Genomic DNA, 20015 nt, shown 5'->3' on the forward strand with positions numbered 1-20015 from the left:
CAACTTGTTATTTATACACTATATCTCTAACAATTGAATAGTTGTTTTTACTTAGTTGGCCTTCGGACTTATGCTATTAGTCAGGTAAGGTAAAAATGTTACTAACCTATATATGGAGGTGATGTAATGTTTTATGTTTTATTTTGGTCTCTAAGAGTATTATAAATTTGTTTACTTTTTGGAGGGTGCCAATAAAAAGTTATCAGAGGTTAATATCAATGATCTAGGTTAACGTCTTATATTTCTTTTTCGTCTTCTTTTTCTATTCCTACTACTACTGCTGCTACTTATAGTTAGAGAGAATAGTGAAAGATTCTTTCTTTTTCTTCCTACTACTACTACTACTGCCACTCATCATATTTGGAGAGAGTAGTGGAAGAATGACAAATCCTCTTATAGAAAAGATGGAAAGATTAGTCATGTCATATGGTAGAGGAAACACCTAGCATAATTTAAACATAAAATTTTCTTCTTCTTATTATTATTACTACTGCTATTGCTGCTACTCATATTTAGAGAAAGTATTGGGAGATGATTCTTCTTCTTCTTCTTACAACTACTACTGCTATTACTACTATTGCTACTGCTACTCATATTTGGAGAGAGTAGTGAAAGAATAACAAATCCTTTTATAGAAAAGATGGAAAGATTAGTCATGTCATCTGGTAGATGAAACACCTAGCATAATTTAAACATTAAATCCTCCCCTAATAGAAAAGGAGTGCAACTAATACTAAAATAAAAAAAAAATGCATTTCATTGCATGGTTTTGAAATTTTCTAGTAGAAGTGGTCTGTAAGCAATATGCTATATTACAGGGGACAGCCATTCCTAGATGCTCCTAACCCTCCAAATCATCATAAAGGCATTGAACTATGATGGAGGCAAGATTTAAATCGAGGTAGCAGTATGAGAACAAAGAATTTACTAGCTATTTTAGCTATTTTTTTCACAAATTTCATTGTAATAGTTATAATGCTCATGTAAATGCACATGAATACTAAAGATTTTAATTTTAGACGGATGGCTTAATTAAATTTTAATTTTTAGATAATTCATAATTAATTAATTATTATTCTTATTAAAAATGGTTATTGTAAAGGAAAGGTCATGTATTGTTTGAACCAATAAAGCTTAAGGCTTTTTACAGTTAGAGTTTGCATAGGCCAAGAGAGATTAGAATTGCTATGCAAGAAGATTGTTAATGAATTCTAACAATAACATAACTATGGTTAGGAACAGTGTGTGGAGATTAATATTTGATATAGTTTAGCATAAAATCGAATTAGGAATATAACGAGAACTGAAAAGCCGAAAAATATTTGCATTTTAAATAGTATTGATATGATGAGACTGTATAGGCACCTCCTTCACATATAACTTTTTATTTTGTGCAAGCTTGGAGCCCATTCCTCTTGATTGTATCTATTTGATTTCTATGGTGGAGCCTAAGCCATTTATTAGAAAAAGAAAAAAGGGAAAAAAAAATTCAAAGCAGACATCACATCGATTAATAAAGCAACTATGCAAATCAGCTATCAGAAGACAACTCTTTTGCTATCAGAAGACAAATCTTTCACTCAAACAATCAAACAGCCCCATCTACAGGTCACACCGCATTCTTCCGTGCTCTACTACATTGTTTATTGAGAGGCACATTGCAGCAGGTAGTACCATCAAATAAGATCGGTACACCAGAATTTTCTCTTTTAAACCTTCTAGGAGCAAGACTGCAACAAACTTAATGGACTTATATACAGAGTATTCTCTGACTATATTCTATATGCTATTCTTTCCATGGTCTTCCGGGTACATATTCTCAGCTAACTTGCCATTTCCAAAAAGCTAAGCAAACTTCAATTTCCTGCAGCTATGAATAAGTGGATCTAGTGATTGCGTAAACTCAGCAGTTCAACGACCAGTCAAAGTTCTGGTAGACTATGTTTACAGGACCTCCATCGTTCAATAGATGTGTCAAGAGACCAGATTTTGTGGCATCCAGGTAGTTCAGAACCCACTTCAGGATATCTGTGTCTTGCCCAAAATCTACGCTGTACCTGTCGTCATAGTAGTCAAGAACAAGTCAGCAAAATGATATAAAAATATAATAGTGGCTCTGAGCTAGATTTGCCCAGATTCTGCAAGATAGTTGTTTCCTGAGAAATGCTAAATATACAGACATCTCCCACAAAGAACCTCTAAGATCAGGGTGGGTGCTTCTAAAATGTCTGGCTGCAGGGATTACTCTTAACTGTGACTAATGAGTTTAAACCTGAATTTCCAGTGTTGTCTGTTAGAAGAGTCACTAATTTTAATTGTTTTTTCTTTGTTTCTTTCAATGGGACTGACAAGTTTGGATCCTGGCCCATATAGGTTTCAGCCAGTCCAACAATTACGTCCCAGAGTGCATTCCATTCAGGTCGGTCTAGCCAAATTTGTGGTTGAGGATTAAACACAAACCCTAATTGATCAATTTAAGTACACAAACTGGAGAAAAGCAGAACAGAAGATGATCTGAACTCTGGGAAAACTGGCGGACTGCAATGCCCAAGAATGCCCCTTTATGCTCAAGTCTTTATGCAATGACATAGCATGTCAGAACCATCTTACACCACTAATCACATGCTGCCTTGTTGTCATTAGGTGAAAGAAGCATGCCGTTATTGCAGCGTTCTCTTTTCTTTGCCTTTTTATTTTATAGTCATAAGACTTCGTCACTGCCCAATATAAGATAAGCCCACAGAGCCGATCTCATTATGTCTTTGTTTTGGGTAATCCATTGGAATAGGAGTGTTAATTTTAGATGTGTTCATTCGGACTTGGCATGTTGATGTCACTATAAGAGGTGCAAGCCTAGCCGAGGGCTGGACAATTTGGCTGCACAATCTCACCTCGGAGCTGTGACAGCTCGAAGAAGCACTGTACCATCTAAATACTATGGATCCATGTAAAGCTAAGTGACCAGCAGTCCAAACATGGGCCAACTTTCTTGACATTCTTTCAGAATATAGTTGGGCCCCAAAGCTCGGAAATGCCTGCTGTTGGGAAGGAAGGCCTATTGGATGATCCCAGCAACTTGTTGGGAACAACAGAGTGGTTCAGACAAAGCTTACCATTTGATGATCCTGGTGAGATGCACGGTCCTCTTGCCCAGGTCCACCTCCATCCCGCCATTGAGGAAGAACTCCCTCGCCGCATATCTGAGCTCTGCTTCTACCCCGTCGGCAGAGAAGAATCGCACAGTTGGACTCGACCGGGTTCCATTGCACAGCCCAAAATGGATCAACGGGTTCAGCTTTTCAAGAGCCAACTAAAAACGTTTTTGACAGGACAAACGTCAGCATGGTATTGTTTCATGGTCCATTTATTACTGCTGACAGGAATTATACAAAGCTGAGACCAAAGCAATACCTCTAATCGTCTATCTGTAGCACTAAATGGCTTGACCAAAGAGTAAGGCTGCCTTCGGTTCAGCCTGAGGATGCCATTCTTGATGGTGGTGAGGGAGTAGTGACAGCCTCCAACGATATACTGGAAGTCGGTATAGAAGACTCTCCTGTCAATGACTCCCCCTGGTCTTCCAATACGAATGACAGCGTGGATGACCATTGCATTGTAGAGGTTTAGAAAGAAGGCCATCTTCTCGTCTGCTGGGAGAGGGAAGAGATTCACCCGTTGCAGATCTTGCACCAGGTTTACATATCTACATAACAGAAGAGAAAAAAGTTAAGATAATGCAGTATAGGAATGCCAGAATGCCAGCTCAAAATGGATCGAAGCCTCGCGTTCACTCTGAGGATCTAGCAATGGCCCGGACTCGGCAGCCAGCTCGATTGGCACCGTACGGAAAATACGTGGCCACTCACGGGACTTCCTGTGTGCAGTCGTTTATGTCCCGACCTAGCGTGCCCTAGACTAGATAACGGTCCACAAAAGGGCCACTTCTACAGAAACTATCTTGACAAATCTGACTGACTTCGATATACTTGGGTGTGCAGCTAAAATCCTGAAATAGTCTTGATCGATTGGCTCTTCCTCTAAATGACCAACCTTCAAATGTTGGACTAGAAATGTTGACAATTAGTTCATATGCGAGGTTAGATACGAAAATTATACAGATGTGTATTCATATGCTTGTGGATCATCTAATGTAGCCAAGATGCTATTGGGAAGGGGGCAGGTATTAGAAATTTATATTATTAAAATGGATATTAGATGTATTTTACTAGATGAAGGGATTATCACATATGGACCAATTCTACCTGGTCCACTGATCAGTGAGTAGGTCTGATCAAGTCCAAGATATGGATATGAATCTAAACTGGATTAGCTCTAGATCATGGTTGACTTGGCACCAATTCAGTCCTCACAAAGCAAGTCTAAACCCAAATGCATTGTGATGTATGGTCCTAGCAGTATTTCAAATTTCAACTGATCGAAGGAAGAATTCTATTCTATGGAAAAACATAGATGGGCATTCAGTCGAACAGAGGTCGATAGGGACGACTAGGGATGTAAATGGGTTGATAATCGCTGGACCAGATCAAAGCAGCTCATGGGCCACCTCAGTTGCATCCCTAGGAGTGACCCTCCCATCCGTTTTCCTCTTGCCACTGTCTTAACTGCAATGGCCTATATGAATTCAGAAATATATTTTTTTTCTTTTTTAATGATGAAATTGTTTCATTAGATATCAATATTACCTTCGGAACTCCTCACTGGTGCTGATACGGGCGTAGTCCAGATGGTGCCTATCACCTGATGCATAAGCCTCTAGTATTGCAGACATCAGCTTGGCTAGCCTCTGCCCCACCATAGCTGCGGACTTGGGCTCGTTGTCGTTGGTTGATCCTCTAAAATTAAAGCACTTGGTGGTTGCCGGGTCATGCTCAAGGAAACGGTAAAACTGGTGGTGCCCATCTTCAAAATCATTCTCCCTGTATTTGGAAAAGTTTACACATGGTAATCGTATACACAATCACCAAAGATTGTTGGATCATAGATTGGACTAGCTACAAAGTAAGGCCATTGAGATTGAGAGAAAAAGATGAGATCCTGGGCACTAACCGGAACACGTGGTATATAAAGTGCTTCCTTGCAAGCTCTTTCCCAATCTCCACAGCCTGCAACAGCACAAAAGGATGCCAAGTAACACACTGTCGAAGTAGTCCCAGAGAATCAAATGAAAAAGATCTTCGAAAAAAAACAATGTATCATTTTGGTCCAGGGAATGAACATTGAAGTGAGTTATAATGGATGTGAATTAAATGTCTGGATGAGTTAATTATTCTGATTTCTCCACGGAAAGAAATTATGCATGAGCTTTCAACAGTAGACCAACAAGAATAGGACCTATAAGCCCGGGTGCAATGATTTGAGTTCCCCTAAAAAATATATATATATTTAATATATATAATAATATAAAATAAATAATAATATATTAATATATTAATTAATATATTAATAATGTATTAATAATAATTAAATAATATAATACCAAAACCCTGATAATAGGTTTCAAAAGAAGAAATAGAAAAAAAATATCATTCTAGTCATTCTTGGGTATTTCTTGCTCTAGAAGAGCTTGGACTACAAGCTGGTTTCACATTTTGGCTTGCATCTGAGAGCCCGGAAGACAAATCCTACCTCCGGGCTTGCTGAGAGAAGAACTTCCTGAAATTTCCTATCCTCTCTCCTCCTCTGCTACTCTCTTGTACCCAAGTTGGGATTTAGGGTTTTCATTGCATACCTTCTTCTAAGGGTGGTTCAGGACCGTCGTACATGGGAAACAGAGTTGCCACTTTGTGACTGCTTGCCATAGCTGGCGAATTTTTGAAATATGGACGCATCGTTAAATAAATATTTCAGGGTCCACAGCACGTCGGTGCATTCTGCACTCCTTTAATCTCATTAAGGTATATTCGATTGTTCAGAAGATCATAGGGAAGTGTGTACAGTCATATATATGTATGCAGTCCCTTCGTCACACCATTGCCAGTATACAGCACTACATGAAGTCACAATACATGGAGTCTGCAAAGATAGTCCAGATAGTGGCATATATAGCTCGCTTAACATTGTAGTGTTGTATATATGAGCTCGCTTAGCATTTTAGAGGTACAATATATAGTCTATTTTATGTGTATTCATGCGGATGATGTAGGTTCAAGATGATGGTTTGGTTTGACATAGGTTTTCAGTAGAGCTAGTATTAGCAATTTTGAGTATTAATTATATTATAACTATTGCCATTGGGTATTAGATACTAAGTAATAATTATTAATTTTTATTTGTTGTTGCTATTAATATTGTTATTATCCATCCGAAATAAACATTACAATCATTAGTATTATTATTAGAATATTTAATATATTATGTTTAGTTTTAAATAGTTAACAAATAGTAATCATATGTGCATCCATGCATATAGGCTTAGATACTGTACACGCACCAAGCGCTTCTTTGACTGCATATATATACTACAAACTTTGCTACAGAGAAAGAGAAGATTTAAAAAAAAAAAAAAGAAAAAAAGCTAAACTTGCAAAACCCATTTTTATATTATTCCACTTTTCCCATGATCTAAACAACTAGCGTACATAATTTTTTCAAAAAACTTCCATTTTATAAAATACTTCTGATAGCAACTAAATGCACCCTTAATGAATTGTTTACGATCTCCCGCAAGGGCAAAAGGTAAATAAAGCCCAAAAGAAAGAGATCTTTTCTTTTTCTCTGGGTTTTCATTAATATATTATTAGTGCAGGATGCTGTAAATTAGCTTAATGATCAAGCTAATGAATTCCAGCTAAAAAGGAATCGGATTTTTTTTTCCTGATGAAAGGGAAGGTTTGAAACAAAAAAAAAAAAAAATTGACGAAGGGGGAAGAATCAAGAAAAATGAAATGAAGACAAGGTCCTTTCCTTTTCTTTCCTTGGACACGGAATTGCAAAGCTCAAAGGCCACAGTTTTCAAACAAGAAAAACAATCGAATTCCAAACAGGAAAACAACTAAAACCGAATTCCAGATGACGTTTGCGGTGCCTCCGCAAAGCATTCGAGGAGAACCACATGATAAAATATTCAACGAGAATGAGTAGTCTACCGGCCTATGAAACAATGTTCCCCTTTGCTTTCTAAAACAATCGAGTGCTTGACATCATGCTTGTGGGCATCAAGCAATAGAAATAAAATAAGCAAGGGCGCCTGCGACAATTGGAGGAGGTCCAACGGTCAAACGGGCAGAAAAGACTATATATATGAACACAGACAACGTCTATCTTTCGACTTTATCCAGATGACACGTATATATAGCCCACAGCTGATCCACTAACATTTCGGGGTGCAGCTTTATAAAAGTCAACCGTTGCGAGGGGAACTTGGTTACGGCAAAGATTAAAATGGTCAAGACTCATGAATTGTATCATAAAGAAAGGAAACATCCCTGAAGGCAGGCATCCAACGTAATCTAGACCCACTATCAGAATCCTGAAGACGATTTGAAAATGATCAGCAACTTGGACCACGGAAATCTCAGTGGCACCATCCCTTTGCAATATCGCACAAGCCGAGCATATGGATTAGCCCAGGCCATCCTGGAAAGAGACGAGACCAGGATTTGGCCGGCAAAGGCACGGCACTAAGCATTGCTCCCCAATCAATGAAGTCCCAAGATGAACCGACCTCATTAAGTGGAGTCCCATCAGAGCCACAGTTCGCTACCCGCCGAAACATCAAGAAATCAGTGGAAATCTCATGTAAACTTCTAAAACAAGTAACGGCTATAAACCGACGCCACAACCGAACAATCGAAACGGTTCCGGTGGTTGCGGCGCAATGAAGTCTTTTCGCACCCTCGTATGGACCCTACCCAAACGGCCACTTACACTGCCACGAGCCACACCTCGCATTTCTCCCGCTCCCTTGTCGGACCCACCCGCCCTATTTCTTCCAATATATTCTCTATATACGATGGACTCTATGGTCGATCGGTAATAATTCTATTAGATATTGCCTCTCCAATCCCATCTCCCCAAGTCCCCCAGATCACAACCAAAACTTAAGAAATTCTTAGTCTCGGAAGTGGAAAATAATTAACCGTTTTCCCCTTTTCTATATTGAATCACTATTTCGGAAATGTAAAATTTAAATTTCAAAAATTAAACAGGATGGAAGGGGAAAAATTGGTACCTTTTTTCTGCCGCAATCCAGGTGATGAATAATCGCCTCCACCATTTCACTCCCGGAGAAGCAATTCTTCACGATCTTCATCTTGGTTATCCGGTCCTGGATCGGAAGCCGCTGCCTCAAAACCCTCACAATCCCTAACATCGCGTCCGTTCGTTCCTTCTTCAACTCATCCTCGTCGTCGAATCCATATACCGGGACGCTCGGCGCGGTCTCCGGGCACCGCCGGCCGACCATCTCTCGCAACCTCCGATCAAACTCCCCGCTATTCCTTAACGAATTCAACGCCACCAAGCCCCCCAGAAGCTTCTCGTTGAAGAAGATCTGCGGCACGGCGGCGCTCCCCGAGCGTTCGGTCAGCTCCTTCACCCTCTCCGGGAACACGTCCAGGTTGATCTCAACGTACGGCAGCCCTTTCTCTCGAAAGAACGATCGGACGGCGCCGCAATCCCGGCAACAGGATTTCGAAAAGAAGCTGATCCGGCCCTTGATTTCGAAGTGATCGCGATCGTTGGATTCCTCTTCTTCCCTCTCCCTGTCCCCTTTCATCCGTACGATGACCTTGAGGCCGGAGAGGTGGAACTCGGTGACCGGGTCGCCCGTTTCTTTGAGGGATGAGATCCGCTTCACGATCGCCGCCGAGAAGCTGTTACCCCCGATCGCGGAGGTACTTCCCGATGGAGGACACGTCCACGACGGGGGAGTTGACCGAGACGGAGCGCTCGATCGGCGGGAACTCGTCCGGACCGGTCGACCGTGTCTTCGTCAGCCCCGCCGGCGCCTCTGGCCGTGGCAGATGGGGCGGCGGACCGACGATCCGATCCTCCTCTCCGGCGATCTTTCCATTTCCCAGCGGAGCTCCGGCGGGGATCGTGGGTGAGTGTTGATCCATGGGAACGGATTCCGCCGAGAGAGGGAGCTCTCTCAGTGCTTCTTCTCCCATTGGTTCTGGGAATCGCGGAGCGAAACAAGCCGGAGAGAGCGAGGAGATGAGAAGAAGGGAGTATGTTGGGTAACTTGGGTTTGTTTGGAATCGGTGGCGAGAACGAAGAAAGCGAGGGGAAGATTTAAAAGAAGAAGTATGCGAAGCATTCGATCAGAAAAGGTCAAGACGTTATGTCTCCATCTATCTCACCGTCTTTATTTGGAATTCTTCTACGCGGGCTAGGTCGCCGGCGAGCACGAGTTCGGCATCCTTTTATGGGTGGAATTGCTAAATGACAGTATTACCCTTACGAACGAGAGGGGCTGTCGAGGATTTGTGGGGTAGAGAGGTAAATTTGGAGAAGTGGAGGGGGAGTCTTAATTCAGGGGTTCTATGAACTATGGGCGGCGTTGGGAAAGGACCGAACGTTAGACTTTTGCCGGCTTTGGTGCGTTCGGTTCGACCTCAACGGAGCTCCCTAGGGGGTGCCGTTGTGGATTAAGAACATGCCACGTGGAAGTCGTCGTTTGCGGAGGGATGGGAGATTCGATTTAATTTTTCGCGGTAATCACGGGCCAAACAAATCAAGAATTTATGGGACGCGATATGATGGTTTTGAATTCGGTGCACCAATTTTGTATCAGGGCCATTAGATCCAACGGTCTTAAATGCAGTGGAAGAAATAGTTTTTGGATGGAGGGTCCTGATTTAGTCTCTAGCATCATAACTGAACAACGGGATTACATCAATTGCGCCAATTTGAGGATTATCATGCGTTCATCTAATCCATGTTTAATTTAGCTTTTTCTTTGCTTTTGGTTTTTTTTTTTTTTTTCATGGAACAACACCCGTTTTTCCACCCTAAAAAGCACCTAAGATGGTGGTATTCTCTAACCGACAAATGCGGATCACCGGTCTGGGGCCTGCTAATCAGTCAATTTTTTCAATTTTTTTGGACTCCCCGGGACTCCGTTCGCCCATCGAGAAGGGGAGAAAGGATCGCACCCGTGCCGGAGACGACGTCTTCGAGCGGCTTGGCACGTCATTACCGTGTCGGGAGCCGAAACTAACGCAATCTCGTTGGGCCCAGTCGTAGGGCGAGATCACGGCGAATGGATCGCCGACATACTGTTTCTGGCCGCTATTCTCCCATTCCAGTGGACTTCTTCCTCCTCTTTTTCCACAGTTTGGGTCTTGGAAGTCATGATTCATGGTGACCTTCCATGAAACTAAGTGCCCAAAGAAGACGAATCCCAACCGAGCAAATGGTCCTGCTTTAGTAATCGTGCGCATTTGATGTATTCAAACTTGATATCTAGCATTCATGTGCATTACCTAAAGTTTGTAATAGCTATGGACTAGAGAAAATTTGAAGTGTTAGCTGGTTTTTTTCTATATTGTGGAAGGAGTCATCATGAGTTTAACCGTGTGGACCATTTTGGATCCTAATTATGACCACGTGCTTAAGTTATAGGGATAAAAGGTCGGTCCATTGATTGAGTAACGTCAAACACCTTGCTTTACCCGCTTTTGACAAGGCAGACATAGAATCACCAAGAGTTCACTGGTCTCCCCTGACCTGAGGCAAGGATGGGCTCCATCCATGGCAGTGCCAAAGACATCAAAGTTGTAGAAATTTCAACAATTGGATTCATGGAAAATTAGATACAGCAATGCTGCTGGCCCAACCCTAGTATCAGGAAAAAACCCTTCACAACGAACACGTCATGTGAAGGAAGGGGATTGGTGCAATTCATGAGATCATCATAATTCTTGATTGAGTTCTATTTTAAAAGAGCAAGCCACTTACAACAAATGGCTCCTTTTGTTCTTATTTTTTGTTGTCAGATTTGGAATCCAAAGCATTTTGGAATTCGACAGGCCGAAGAAGAATCTGAATGCGATTCTCTTTCTATTTACAGTGAAATAATGCAATATATTGGACATCACTTATAATTATGTAGGTAATAAAAATTTGCAATTTGCCTTGACTTTAGGAATTTTCTACAGCTAGGGTTTTAGAGGGCTTGTAATCCTAATGTATAGTTCTATTTGCAAATATAAGGATATTTACAAATTTAAAAAATGGAATTAAAGAAAGAGTTACAAATATGCACAAGCAAATATTTAAACTAACATCTATCTGAGATAAAAAAATGAATATGCATGATACTTGTACTATATATATATTTGACTAAAAATACTTTAATATGTGATAGAATAAGAACTGACAGATGAAGGATTTCTTGGCGAGTGAACTTGCGTTCGACTCAATAATTGGCTTGAATTTAGTTCTCTAAGTTATTAAGCGAGCTAGGTTAGAGCTAGGCTTAGCTTATTCGAGCTTGGTTCAATTTAGTTCGAAATATAAATATATTATTAATTATATAATATATATTATTTAATTACTATTCATATAAAGATTATTATATATAGTTATCTATTTATTATAATTAATATAGGTTTTATAAAGTGCAAGATATTTCAATCATTAGATTGAAATATAATTAGAAAAGATGGTCAAAAGGCAGCAAACAACCTCAACCTCACACTAGATCTCTTAAATGAAATGTTCATAAACATTTTGAGTTCGGCTTGGAATTAAATGAGCTAGCTCGGGCTCAAGCTCGACTTGGTTATAAAATGGGCCAACTTGAGCTTGACCTGTCTCACTTGTGTTAAGCTCAGTTGCACTATTATAGATAGAATAGTGCTGAACCTCCCATCAATAGAATAGAAAAAAATCTCTATGGCATAACGGTGTAGGTGCAATTAATGAAAAAATGTGATACATGGTGAGGCTATGCTATAAAAACACCAATCTTCTTCTCATATTTTGCGACATTTATTATTATTATTTTGGGTACTATGATTAGCCCTAAAGAATTTCCTTATGCGATGTGGGCTTGAGAAGAGATTAATGAAAAGAAATTGCTATGGTGCCTTTAGGTTTCAAGGAATAATATGTAATTGTTGTTTGATATAAATGCCACCAATTATGTATAATTTCATATTTGGTTATTGACATGTGTTCATTAAAATTTAGAAAACCTAATAATATTTGATAGCTTATAATTTAGGGACATGTTCCTTGTTATAGATATTTCATTTCAAAATAAGTGCAATGCATGGGAGGTGGTATCTTTTTGGTACTAACTGATTTTTAAACTTCACCCATTGAAAATATGTTAGGTAATGTTTTTAGTGGAATTTGATTATATTAAGATGGTTTAGATGAATATTGGACAAATGATCCCTAGACTATAAGTCTAGCTCAATTCTTGTAAATAGTAATGCCATACAATTATCTCTAAGCAATCCATGTTTGCAATCTAAAATGGATTTATAAACATGTTTGTTAATATGGCTAGGTTGAGCATAATTTAGTTTTCATTACTAGGCTTAAAGTTTGGGTTGGGGAATATGAATTATAGATTCATAAGTAGAATTCCAATAAATACACTAGTCACTGTCAAATGCCTTACTTTATTAAGTATCCTCATACTTACTACCAAGAAAAGGTTATCAAAATCTTAAGACACGGACATGGAGCTAAGTACCCATAACTCTTCTACTAGATTAAGGAAACAAATGCTAGACCAAACATGATTGGTTCAAGATATACCATCTTATAGGGAATGATACATGATTATAGCTAGAGACTCTTGGAAAGTAGACTGACAAATATTGATTAAAAACTCTAATCTCAGCTATACTTTACAAGTGAGAGATCTACTATTGGCAAGCTTATGATTTGATATTTTTCTATTAGAATTGTATAGATATGATGCACATCGAAAGTATAGATTGCCATGATCTATTGATCATATTGCAATATTGGAGATAATTATCTTTAGTTTTCACTTGTTTACTATATTTTTCTTTTATCTACATAATATTATATCCTCCTTAAAGCTATTAGTTGGGCTACGCCTTCCCCATAGCTCAAAAAAATCGATATAAGTTTATTTTTCTTAAATAACTATAAAATTGTTTCTCATGTCATCCCTATCCTATTTAATCTGTTTTTTTCCCTTGGAAGTCTAACTATAAGAATTCTAGGTATTTTTTATTTATTTTTCTGGGAACTCTCTTGTTGATCACCCTAAATGTATAGTTTTTCTGTTTGGAACTCTCTTGATCATCCTACAAATCCTTATTATCTTTCCTCATAATACTGTCATGTGAGATCCTTAAATGGACAACCAATGATAGATGCTCAAGATTTGTCATATATATATATAGTAAGAGTTTTGGAAGTGTAATATGCATGGATAAATAACATCATGTCAAGTTGGCCAATCAATTGCAAGGGTGCAAAGTCACTGATTTAAAGCCAACAAACAAAGGTTCTATTAATTTAAGTCATGGACTACTAATTAGCATATGGTTCATTATGATTAATAAATTAGAACTAATAACTTTTTTGAACAAAAAGGTGGAAGAGAGACTACACCACACTTTTCAGTACGGATGAAATGGGTACAAAAGAGTGAGAAAAAAGAAAAATAAAAAATAGTAGGAAGAAAAAAAGGAGGAGGAGGAGGAGGAAGCAATGGAGCCTAAATATCCATACAACAAGATTCGATGTAAGGCGGGCCAGAGTGGGTGCGAGCTGGAGCTGCCATAGCTTATGGCTAGAGCTATAGAGATATTACGATGTCCAATCAATATTGGCCCAAGCCACTAATGACCACAAATCAAATCATAATAGTCCATCAAACTAAATATCAATAATTTAAAAATCTGGCTAGTTAGAGTCTAGCATGGAATTAGATTATATCCCCTAAGCAAAGAGAGGAATGACATAACATATACCACTATCTCTAAAATCATTATATACTAGCCATCTCTGCCTATTTGCCTTCAACACCTTGAGCACCACCTAAAGTCTCAAATGTTTACTAGCCATCATAGCATGCTTCACCTTTGTTAACTCAAACATTTGACTTTCTTGTACATTTGTTACCATCTCCTACACCATCACTCATTGATAGCCACCATAGGTTTCCACCGCTACCCCCCCCCCCTCTCCAAATCTACCTTTGAAAATAGTTATAACCAAACCATTATGACATAAACCAAAGCTCAAGAGTACCTAAAATCTCTATCCATAAAAAAAAAAACATTGGAGGGGAAGAGAGGAGTAGAAGTAGGGAGAAGAGAAGGGGTCCCTTATGAAGCTCAACAAGAAACCCCACTAATAAGTCAAAATTTCTATACCTTCTTCACCATTATCATGTTGGAAACCCGCCCATGCCGTTGATATTTCAAAACAAAAATCAGATGGCAGCGGAAAGGGGGCATGTGCGGGATCAACGTTCATCGCATGAACGTTGTTTCGAGACCTTTCGTAATTAGGTAAGAATTAAAACTTTTAAAAACCTTTAGGGAGATCAGATCTTCACCTTGTGCGGGTAGATGATCACCGCAAACTGAAGTTCGTGGTCTAGGATGAAGGTTCGCTTGAAGCCGTTCAAGTGTCCGGCCTCTACGGGTATCCACACGAAGCAGTGATCCGATCAAAGCTCTCTAGTCTTTCCGGGGTGCTAGCTCCCTTGCAAAGACTTCTTTTGATGGCTGATTTCCTCTCTTTCAATCAACCCTTGATTGTGCTTGAGAGGAGGAAGAAGAAGGATGAAGGGTGGAAGAAGAATGAAGCCCCTTGCAGCCTTTCTTTTTCTCCCTGCGTTGGAGCCAAGGAAGAAGACCAAGAGGAGGGAGACGCCTCCTCTTCTTTTTCCCTTTGCTGATGGCGGCTGAACCAAGGAGAGGGGAGAGGGTGTACGGCAGCAAGGAGAGGAGTTTCACTTAATTAGGGCGCCGGCCCCCTTTGCCCCTTTTATAGCCATCTAGGGCTCCTACAATCTAGGAGCCCTAGAGTAATTACCTTTTTCTTCTCCCTTCTCCACATGAAAAAGGGAGAGGCATATTCCCCTCCTCATGGTAAACCCTAATCCACATTAAGTAGGGTTTGAAATGCCCTAATGTGGTCAAGCCCTAATCCAATTAGGCTTAGCCCAAGGGTGAACCAATTTGGATCCAATCTAGGTAAGTCCTAATCCAATTAGAACTTAAATCAATTTTGACTCAATTGAACTCTTCAATCCTAATCCAATTAGGAGTCTTATTGATTCATTAGATTAATAATTAATTGTGACTTAAGAAACCCTAATCCAAATTAGGACATATTTAATTTTAGTCCTAATCCAATTAGGACTCTATTTGAATCCGAAGTCCTAATCCGATTAGGACTCTAGGAATCCTACTCCAAGTAGGAATCCAATTTTGATTCAAAACTCCTAATCTCATTAGGATTGCAGGAATCCTATTCCAAGTAGGAATCCCAGTCCTACTCCAACTAGGATTCCCAGTCCTAATCCAATTAGGACTCTAGGAATCCTACTCGAAGTAGGACTCTTGTTTCAAGTCCAATTAATTAATTCCCTTTGTTCCTTCTTCAACTTCTTATCAATCGAATTGATTACTCGTGATTCATAATCACTTTTCAACTATCGGATCGGTCAATACTTCTAGTGTGTGTGACCCCATAGGTTCTATTTTGACTGGTAGTGAGATATATTGTGATCTCTATCACTATATCATTGAAAACTCCTTTCAATGGGTTGGAACGATTCCAACTCAACTCATTAGGGTTTATCGATCATCTAGATAATCCCTGTGAGTCCCACCATCCACCAGTGACACCTAGCAGCATGTAGTGGCTACCCAGCAGAATGGAATGATGAACCTCTAGGTGCAGTTAACGTGTGATACAATCCTACTATCGTGGATCCCTACAGGACGGAGGTCATGGACAACTCGTCAAACCCCATCGTCTGTCATATGTCAAGATTTATTCGACTCGAGTTCGATAGTGGAAAACTCTTTTTCCACTTTATATTACTGCCCTGGCCAAGGTCTTAGAACTCAGTCTAACAAATCACATAGTGATGAGAGCACAAAAGTGCGATCTACACATCACTTAAATTAGTATTATTGCTAACACATAATGATAGAAGTGTTGTATTAATATTATATTTTTGTAGGGTGCAGGTGATCGGAAATCAAAGTTAAAATGCACATTGGGTTCAAAAAGGTGCATCATAGTAGGTGACTAGTCAACCACATGGGGTCAGTCCCAGTTGCACACTAGAAGGAGCGTTAGCCGACTAGGTGCAGCCACATCCAACGATCAAGCTCAGCCATCCAGGTTCATCACCCGTGAAGCATCCTTCACGCGTCCCAGCGTCCGCATGCAGCTCATCAACCCGCGATCCAGTCCCCGTCAGCCATCCCAGGATCTGTGTCCACCTCTTCTCAGCGATTTGCCATGAAGCTTCTTCCACGCGTCCCATGCATCCAGGCTTCCGAGTCCATTTGTTCAGCCGAGATCCCAGCTCCGTGATCGTGATCCACCCGTGAAGCTTCCATGTCTGCATCCCATGATCTTCAGCTTCTCCCAGATCCCGCAAGAATCCCAGCATTTTCGCATCTCTTCCCAGTGATTTCCCAGCAAAGATCCGATTTCATTCCAGCGATCCGTCCGTGCCTCCTTCCGATTCGTCCGCATCCCAGCTCTTCTCGGATTTCCTTCGCATCTCAGCTCTTGCAATCCAGCCGTCCCTCCGCGAGCCAAGATTCTTTTCTTCCGCCCAGCTCTCCCGAGATGACACGCTCCCGGATCTTTCTCCCCACCAGCGTATCATCCGAGTCCGCGATTCCAGCGGGAAAGAGATCGCGATCCATTCACGATCGGATCCTCCAGGCCACTGCAACCTCCCGAGATTCATCCATTCATCTCCACCGCGTGCGAAGAGGGGATCGAAGGCCAGCTTGACACCTCTCTCGGTTGGGGGGGAGTTGTTATATATATCCCTCTCTCGGCTGGGAAGAGGCATCCTTCATTCAAGAAAAAAACAGAGGAGGGTTCATTCAAAAGAAAGAAAAACAGAGCCTCAGCCCCGATTCGAAAAAGAAGAAGAAAAAAAAAGAGGAAACAGGGGAGGCCCTGTTTCCAAAAGGAAAAGAAAAAAAAAAATGATGAGAGGGAGGATAATGTTTTTAATGGAAGGCTAAAGTCCTAGGTGATGGGTGAAGAAAGATCCTTTGATGTACCGAGTTCATGATGTAAATTCTAATCCTTTGCTTTATACGATTTTTCTTTTGATTATGTTATGATTCTTATATGTTGAAAATTCTTTTATGATTTATGCTTATCGATACATGTCTTCCTCGATTATTTGATTCATCGTTGACGTTATAAGGCACGTTGAATACTTAGAAAGAGAATTCGTGTTATCAAGAACATACTCCATAATTAAATTTTATCTGCTTATAATTCTTAAAGAAAACAAAAGAATCATAAAATTTATCGCATGAATTTGATATTATCAAAGGAGATTCTGGATCCCTACACCATCTTAATTTATCCAAACTTCGATTCTCTATTTACTGATTTATTTTCTATTTGCAAAACATCATCTTAATCCACAAATTTATAGAATTAATTAATCTGAAATTATACTAAATAATCTTACATATATTTCGTTCCCTGAGGATTCGACCTCGGACTCCCGAGAATTTACTACTTGTGCGATTCTCCTGCACTTGGGAGAACAATTTTATTTTTGCATCAAGTTTTTGGCGCCGTTGCCGGGGAACGGCTGATTTATTAGTATAATTTTAGAGTTAATTTTTAGTTGATTTGTTAGTATTTTTCTTAAAAAAAAAAATCTTTATTGCTGTTTTTTTTCCCTGCACAGTCTGCATCAAACTCTGATATCAAACAAATTAACCGTCTGATTGAACTCAAATTTGGTCGTCAGGTGCAGAACCTGTGTTTCTTTCATCTGAACGGTCTGATTGATATTCTGAAACTTTTAAGACTATTAGATTAATACGAAAACTTACTGCTTTCTGTTTTTAATTTTCTGTATTTAATTATTTTAGAATCAGAATTTTATTGTTATCATATCTCATTAACTCTTGTTGCTAATTAAAAATTAAAAAAAAAAAAACTTTAAGAAAGGATCGAGGGTGATTATTCAAAAATTAAATTAGAAAAAAAAAAGAGAAAACCTAAAATTTCAAATTCAAATTTCAGAATTCAAATTTCAAACTTCAACTCATAAAATTTTTTTTAAAAAAATAAATAATTTGCTTGATCACTTATTCAATGAAATTTAATGTCATGTCATAAAATATTAAAAAAAAAATTCTCTTGATTGTTGCATATAGTATAAGGCATCAGCATAAAATATTCTAAGGGCTGAACCCATTTAAAAAGATAAGGTCGGGATTTCATCACTCGTCCTTAGCCCAAAAATCACCCCATTGCATAAATATCCTAAGCTTAATTAAAATCAACTAGACGTTGGCCCCTAAGGTCATTCGAGCTCAATAGGACGAAGACCACCGAAAGTTGCACCAATTTCGCTCTGTGGCTTAGTTGATGTCTAGGCAAGCTTTGTCCCTATAAGGGAGACAGTTCATCTGTTCGAGGCAAGTGGGTTTTAAGTGGGACCTTTGCGAACGCATCGTGACCCCTCCACTTACCTGGGAGCTTACCTGGTCAACTCGGTTCATTAGACCGGATTGGAGGCTTAGGTGCCCTCTTCAAACCAGTTAGGAGCTGTCTAGAAATTTAGGAAAAACATTAGAAATTGAGGTGTAATGTTTAGTTGCATGTTTGATTGTGAATAGATTTTTGTTTTAGGGTGTAGTTTTAGGGTATCTTTAGTTGGTACTTACATTTATATTTATTTTTTTTAAAAAAAACATTAAAAAAAATAATAATAAAAATTTTAATTTAAAAAAAAAATTTAATTAAATTTTGTATGCTAGGTTGGAATAGGGACGACACCGGTCGATTAAGTCGTACAACTTTAGATCATCCCTTAGGACACATCCTTGAAATTCCTTCGCAGTATCTCACACCTTGTGAGATGGCAAATTTTCCTGATGATATAGAAAGTCACCATGGTGATGAAGGTAGACCCCCAGTTATGACACTTCGACAATACTTACATCCCACTAGGACTAGTCAACCTTCATGCATGATTATTCCTGAAAATGTAGGACACTTTGAAATCAAACCAGGAGTAATTCAATTGCTGCCAAAGTATCATGGAATGGAATCCGAGAACCCTTATCTTCACCTTAAGGATTTTGAGGAAATTAGTATCACATTTAGAGTGCCAAATGTATCAGAAGATGTCCTTAAATTAACCTTGTTCCCTTTTTCCTTAAAGGATAAAGCCAAAACATGGCTGAACTCCTTAAGACCTAGATCGCTAGGAACATGGCATGATATGCAAAGAGAATTCTTGAAAAAATTCTTTCCCGCACAAAGGACTAACTTTTTGAAACGGCACATTAGTAACTTCCAACAAAAAGACCATGAAACATTTTATGAATGCTGGGAGAGATTTAAAGATTTGCTTCTCTCTTGTCCTCATCATGGGTTTGAAACATGGAGAACCATTAGTTTCTTTTACGAAGGGTTGTCTCCACAGTTAAAATAATTTATAGAGACTATGTGCAATGGTCTATTTTTGGAAAAGCAACCCGATGAGGCATGGGACTATTTAGACTCTCTCGCAGAGACTGCACAATTATGGGATACAGGGGATAGAGTGAATAAACCTTTGTCTAAGCCTACTAGCATTCCACACGGGGGCCTTTACAACCTTAGTACTCAGGATGATATTCAGGCTAAAATGGCAGCCCTTACTAGGAAGGTAGAGGAAATTGAACTTAGAAGGATTGAACCCGTCAAGACCGTAGAACATAACAGCGAGTGTTGTAGGATTTGCGAGATGCCTGGCCATCTCATCACTGATTGCCCCACAATACCCGCATTCAAGGAAGTCTTGCACGATCAGGCCAATGTTATGAATA

General features: G+C 39.5%; 2 pseudogenes; both read right to left on the minus strand.

Annotated features, from left to right (window-relative positions):
• Window positions 1-1523: 1523 nt before the first annotated feature.
• LOC120107169 lies at window positions 1524-9445 on the minus strand (annotated as a pseudogene).
• A 10036-nt stretch (window positions 9446-19481) lies between these two features.
• Window positions 19482-19581, minus strand: LOC120107171 (annotated as a pseudogene).
• Between the last annotated feature and the right edge of the window lie 434 nt (window positions 19582-20015).

Source organism: Phoenix dactylifera, unplaced genomic scaffold, assembly GCF_009389715.1.
Source record: "Phoenix dactylifera cultivar Barhee BC4 unplaced genomic scaffold, palm_55x_up_171113_PBpolish2nd_filt_p 000782F, whole genome shotgun sequence".
NCBI lineage: Eukaryota > Viridiplantae > Streptophyta > Magnoliopsida > Arecales > Arecaceae > Phoenix > Phoenix dactylifera.